Source organism: Pinus tabuliformis, chromosome 8 (genome assembly GCF_031772625.1).
Source record: "Pinus tabuliformis cultivar Carrire ecotype Pingquan chromosome 8, CPIR1, whole genome shotgun sequence".
NCBI lineage: Eukaryota > Viridiplantae > Streptophyta > Pinopsida > Pinales > Pinaceae > Pinus > Pinus tabuliformis.
The window spans coordinates 1,733,439,022-1,733,445,967 of NC_142294.1; positions in this window are offsets into that span (position 1 = coordinate 1,733,439,022).

Genomic DNA, 6,946 nt, shown 5'->3' on the forward strand with positions numbered 1-6,946 from the left:
ATCAAGAAAAAGACCATTGTACCTTATAACCGCAAACAAAAGGGAGTAGCTGAAAGGAAGAACAAGACTATCATGGAAGTTTCCCAAGCAATGTTGCATGGTCAAAAGCTTACAAAGTTTCTAGGGGAGAAGCTGCAAACACTTTTGTCTATGTTCAAAATATGACTCCTCATCAAGCCTTGGGTGACAATATTCTCGAAGAATTTTTCATAGGTATGAAGCTTGATGTTATACATTTGAGGATCTTTGGCTGCCTTGTTTACTTTCATGCATCGAAAGACAAGAGTAACAAGTTAGAAGCTTCTAGGAAGAAAGGTACATTTGTTGGATATTGTGAAAATTCTAAAGCTTATAGAATATATGTGCCTAGTAAAAGGAATATAGAGTCTAGTAAGGATGTGACATTTGTTGAAGATTTTTCCCTTGGGAAAGCAAGGGACATTCCTCCCCCTGCCAATGCTAGGAGGAGGGATGATGACTTGGATGTACAAGAAGACTCTCCAATCATTGAGCCAGATGTTTCTAATGATTCCAGGGAACCTATGGACCCTTTGGATCCCCCTCCGTGTGATCCTCCTACCAGGAAGAGACCAATATGGCTTCGTGACACTTTACAATATGTTGAGAGAAATTTTGTTGCAAGAGGAACTTTTAGGGAAGGAAAGAATCCATGTCGATATCAAGGATACATTGTAACAATGAGCAACATGATATAGGGTGAACCACGCACTTGTGAATAAGCAGTGAAAGAACAAGTATGGAATGATGCTATGGTCGAATAATATGAGTCCATTATGAAGAACAATGTGTGGGAAGCGGTTCCAAGACCTGATGGAAAGTCTGTTGTGACTTCTAAATGGTTGTACAAGATTAAGAATGATGGATATGGAATTATCGAGAAATACAAGGTGAGATTTGTGGCTAGAGGTTTCTCCCAGAAAGAGGGAGAGGACTATGATGACATTTTTGCACTAGTTTCCTGCTATACTACCATTCAATCTATCATTTCTCTTGTTGCTAGTCAGGGATGGACACTTCATCAGATGGATGTGAAGACTGTGTTTCTACATGGCATTATCAAGGAAGAAGTATATGTTGAGCAACCACAGGGCTTTGAGGAGCATGATAGGAAGACTCATGTGTGTAGGCTGAAGAAAGTTCTTTATGGATTGAAGCAAGCCCCTAGGGCTTGGTATGCCCACATTCATAGCTACCTGATGCAGCTTGGATTTACGAAGAGCAATGTTGATTTGAATCTCTACTTCAAGGTCATCCAAGGTATGCCTCTAATTTGGTATTATATGCTAATGATTTATTCTTGATGGGTGTAGAGCCACTTATTCTGGAGTGTAAGAGGGAGATGGAATCTGAATTTGAGATGAAATACCTTGGATTGATGAACTACTTCCTGGGCTCAAATGTGTGGCAAAGACTTTTTGAGATTTTCCTTTCTCAACGAAAATATGTTGTCAAACTATTGGAGAGATTTGGAATGGTGGAATGCAATTCCGTGGCCACACTAATGGAGGTGAATCTTAAGAAGTTATGTGGAGAAGCTGTGAGACACAATCTAGCAAACCCCTCTGAGTACCGACAATTTATTTGGGTACCAATGTTCTTAGTAAACACTAGATCAAACATATGTTTGGTTGTCAACACTCTGAGCCAATTTATGGTCGAGCCTATACACACACACTAGGTCAATGTTAAGCATGTGCCGAGATACCTACATGAGACTATTAATCTTTGACTGAGATATATTACTGGATATTTGAGACTACATGGGTACATTGATGTTGATTGGGCCGGAAATGTTGTTGACATGAAGAGCACATCAGGGTGTTGTTTTAGTTTCGAGTCTGCCATGATATCTTGGATGAGTAAGAAGCGGAAGTTTTTTGCTCTTAGCATCGTTGAGGCTGAGTATATTGTTGCTATCATGGCTAGCTATGAGGTAGTATGGTTGATGAAGATCTTTGGAGATATGTTTGAGTAGGTATTGGATACGAAAATGATATATTGTGACAACAAGAGTGGGATCCGTCTGGCAGAGAATCCTATATTCCATGACAAGTCCAAGCATATTGAGATTAGATATCACTATATCCAAGATATGGTGTAAAGTGGAGTTGTAAGACTCCATCAAATTTCAACAGATGAACATATAACTGATATTCTTACCAAGCCTTTGCCAAAAGGGAAGTTATTGGTCTTCGGAGAGCACCTTGGACTATTAGATGTGACCCTCTTGGGAAAGTGTCGATGCTGACCAAGAACATTGAGCTGTGCTCTTCCCCCTTGTTTGAGCTCCTGGGGTATGAATGGAGACAGAGAGCTCCTAGGGTTGAGGGAACTTTGGACAATGATCCGTACCCTTTGTGGTAGGTTGGGTATCTCCCCTATTGTCACCATATGGTGTGTGTGATCCTTGTCACTTATGGTAAGTAGAGGTATCCTCCCCTACTAAAAAGTCTGGGACTTGACAAAGTATACCCCATTATGCATTCTATCCAAAAGTTGGGCTTGTTGGGATTTCCATCCATCTAGCCAATGGGTTAGGATACATGGGTGTGTATGATTCTTACCATTGGTAAGTTGGGTATCTCCCCTAAGGTAGAGGATGCAGAGGTTCAAACACTTGACTCTTGAGGGTCAAGGTGGGAAGATCAACGAACAATAGGATGGTTGTGATCCTTACCTCTCATGGTAAGTGGTATCTCGCCTATTATCATTGGACAAATAGGAAGGTTGTGATCCTTACCTCCCATGGTAAGTGGTATCTCGCATATTGTCCTTGGATATATGGTGATAGATTTATCTCACCTATGATGATTCTTGTTCTTTAGATCGAGAGTGTTCAGAAGATGAGCAGAGACAAGATATGATATGATCCAATGATGATGATGTAGAGACATCTGAGTTGAGACTTATGATGCAATCGGCAATACCTCCCTAGATGATAGAGTGTTGAAATTTGGTAGCTCAGGGATAAATTCCCTCCTTGGGGAAGCCCTTCTCACCCTAAAGGGACCCTTCTAGCCCTTGGAAGAATTTAATTTTCCCATGGAAAAATATTATTTTTAATGTAGAACCATGTCATAAAAAAAGTACAAGTCGACCTGGAGGAGAAATTCGACCCCCAAGACCACATATAAATAGACATCACTTGGAGGCATCATCACACATTCATTTTCATCTTCTCTTGGTTCGATTAGCTCTGAAAATTGCAAGTTCAAGTTCACACATGTGAAGGAGAGAGAGGCGCTTATGTTGACCAACATTAACTTTCTATTTGGGATTGTTTTGACCAACATTGACTTGGAAGAATTTTACTTCGTTTGACTTGCTTTTGGACTTGTTTTTGGAGGCCGAGTTAACTGGCACTTTGATCGAAGTTTTCTAGGCATGTTGATCATCTTTGACTACAAATTTGAGCAGGGTTTAACTACAAACTTTCTCTCTCCTTTGACCGAGGGTTTTGATGTTACTTTGACTAATTTTAACTGAGGGAAGAAGGCCACACTCTTTGACTAATTGACCAAATTGTTTGAAGCATAATTTGACCATTGAGTGTTGACTAGTTAGGGCAGTGTTGACTTTGACATAAAATTACAGAACTAAAGTTTGACCATATTTGACTGGAACTTGGTTGGTTGATTTGGCTAGTCAAGGCTTTGACATTTGACTAATTTGTTGATGTACTTGGACTATGTATCTCTCTACTGAACATATGATGATAATCTAATAGAAGAAGAATTTGGAAAGGGTTTTCCCCCTTGTGGGGTTTTTCCTTGGTCTTTGACCAAATCTCTATGTATCTATTGTTCCTGGTTGTCTTCTATTGTGCATATAATTTTATGTTTGATCTACAATTGGTTACTGTTATTGGGTGATTGAAAAGACATTGAATAATTGATTGCTACTGGAAGAAAAATTGTTATAAGTGATTGTTACAGCGTAGAACATTAAAAAACTTAATATTGTGTAACATTTTTCAGTGTTTTCAATTTTTCAAATATTTATGTATGTCGTGAGTATTTTTTAGGTTGCCTAACATGTAACTTAAGATTGTCATCAACATATGTTTATTGGGAATTTTGGGGTTAGTTGATGACCAATAACTCTCATTCTCAACCTCAAGATAATTATTGGATGTTAATGCATGTCATGTAGGAATTTTTAGCGATTTTGGTTTTTCAAATGTTTATTAGCTATTTTATATCTTGGAGGTTGTGCATTTATGCAATATCTTAGTATATTTTAGCATTATTGGTTATTCACATTGTTACCATTCTTTTTACCATTTTAGATGACCCTTATACCATGCATTTATACAATGATATTTATCTTTCTTAATGATAATGTTTTGATGTGATATGATAATTTAACTTGTCATTTTGTTTAATAGATAATTGTGTAAAGTGGATAAAATCCCACTCCCATGTCCTTCAAATTTGTAATATTTTGTAATAAAAACTCTAAGAAATCATAGTGCATGTTGAATCTTGTCCTTTGAGCACAATGGACACATCCTTTGAAGAGGGGTAATAGCCCCCTCCAAATGTTGATGCTCTAGCCTTTGACATTATGGTTATTTCTTACGTAATGACCTCCAAGTCTCAACTGACCAAGTTTGTGAAGGAACTGGAGAAAATCCCTTAAGTAAAGTTACTTCCTACTTGATACAGGTGCAAAGGTCATGGCCTTAGTGGTTCGTTTACTAGAATTTATCACTCTTACTTCCTACTTGATCAAGGTGCAAAGATCATGGCCTTAGTGGTTGGTTTACTAGAAATTATCTCTCTCCCATGACAATGGTCCCCCATATCAAAGGAAAACTACATCACTTCTTTTTTCATAAAGGGTTTTATGCATTTCTACTTGAAAACAAAGAAGATTGCGATCTCATCTTTTATAGTAGGCTATATTTTCAAGAATGAATGGGATGCATTTGAATCAATGGACTCCATATTTTAGTCTACAAAATTATTTTCCTTCAATAGTTCATGTTTGGGTGTGACTTCCCACCTTCCTCTTCATTACTTGAGTAACAATGCTCTTCATTGCATTGATAACACTTTCAAGGCATTGCATTAACAATGATAGATATAGAGAAAATATGGTTGTACGTGCTTGAATCTATGTCGAGGTGGATCTAGAGAAACACTTTTCTAAAGTTGTGTTAATAACCTTAAATAATTGGCAACATGTTCAACAACTAGACTATGAGCAATTACCATTCAAATACAAGTTCTGCCACGAGTATCAAAACTTCGTCAAAGACTACAAAAAGGAGACAACCCAAGAACAAAAAGCAAAAGAGAAGGAGAAATAATTAGAAACTGTAAATCATAAAGAATGATCTAATGTAAATTTAGGAGCTAGATGTTAGACAGTTGTAGGCAAAACCCTTGTTTTGTGTGGTACTAAATATTGACGGGGATAAAATTAATCCAAGGGTTCTTCTTCAATCTCACAACCATAGAAATTTGGCATGTTCATTGGAAGAGGAAGTGATAATCAACCATTGCCTAATAGGATTGAACTCTTATGTAAAGAATATTTTCCTCCATTACTTGAAATGCTAGGAAACATCTCAAAGAAACCAACCATAATAATTTCCTTACAAAGTGAGCCACCTTTAGTCCAAATTCATGAGAGATTGATCTCCACTTGGAGAAGAAGATATTGAAGATTTGACAAAAAAATATGAGGGAGTGGAAGATTTGAATAAAGAGCAACCCATTAGGGAAATTTTGAGTTCTAAAATGGGCCTCATAAAAATAATGAAATAATAATTAAAATAGTAAAATAAAAGTTATGAATTTTTAAAGCAAAACAAAGAAAACTGTTCTTTTTAATTGTCTTTTTGGTTTATCTCCACATCGGTTTACTCAAATATCAAGTATAGGCGCTGGTGAATTGCATAATAAAGTTTGGCATCCAATGGGTGCTTACACTTGACATTTCAGTAAACCTATAAGGAGATAAGCTAAAAATATAATTGAAAAGAGTAGTTTTCTTCTTTTCCCTCTAGAAACATTTGCCCTTGGGGATGACACCATCATCTTGAATTTTATCGGTTCTTTTAAAGTTGATTTTTTTGGTATATTTTTTGCTTGAAGTCCATTTTGACCTCAAAAATCCCCTAATGATTAGCCCAAGAAGAGGAAAACCCACTTGTAACAATGGAATATTTTTCCCTAATAGGGTTGGGAGAAATGGATTTTTTTTATGCATAGATATCCCTTTTAGATATTCAAGTGAAAGAACTATATTCACTTTCTCTAGTGAGGAGGAATATGGTGAATGAGACTCTAAAGAAAACTCCCTCGAATGACAGGAAATAAGTCATCTAAGGTTAAAAGGGAGCGAGAAACAAATATGGAAATAATGATGGGATCTTAGTGGACAACTAAGTAATCTATGGGAAGCAGTTGGAAATACACAAAAGCTGCAAGAAATAGTGTGCGAAACATAATGCTAAATAATGATATTAGTATCCTTTAATTTTATAGGTTTAGGTAGCGAAAGCAAAGAAGAAACAATAAAAATAGAAGATATCGAAATTGGGTAGCAACAACGGAGACAAAGTGAAAGGATTGTAATGAATTTGGAGGAGATTTGTTAATTTGGAAGCTTAGGGACAAATTCCCTCTAGACAACCTTCCTCGTCAAGAAAGACCCCTCCAAGCACTTGGAAGAATTTAATTTGGTTAAGGAAAAAATTAATATTAAAGTGAAAACCCACATGTGCACAAAAGTACAGGTTGACTTTAAAGAGAAATTGGGAACCCCTTGGAAGATTATAAATACAAGGCAAGTCAACCTCATTTGGACATCATCATTAAGCATATTCTTCTCTCTCTTCTTTGGATTGGTTCATATAGGTCTAAAATTGCAGGGTCTAAGCTCTCATGTGTGGGAAGAAGAATTTGATCTGGAG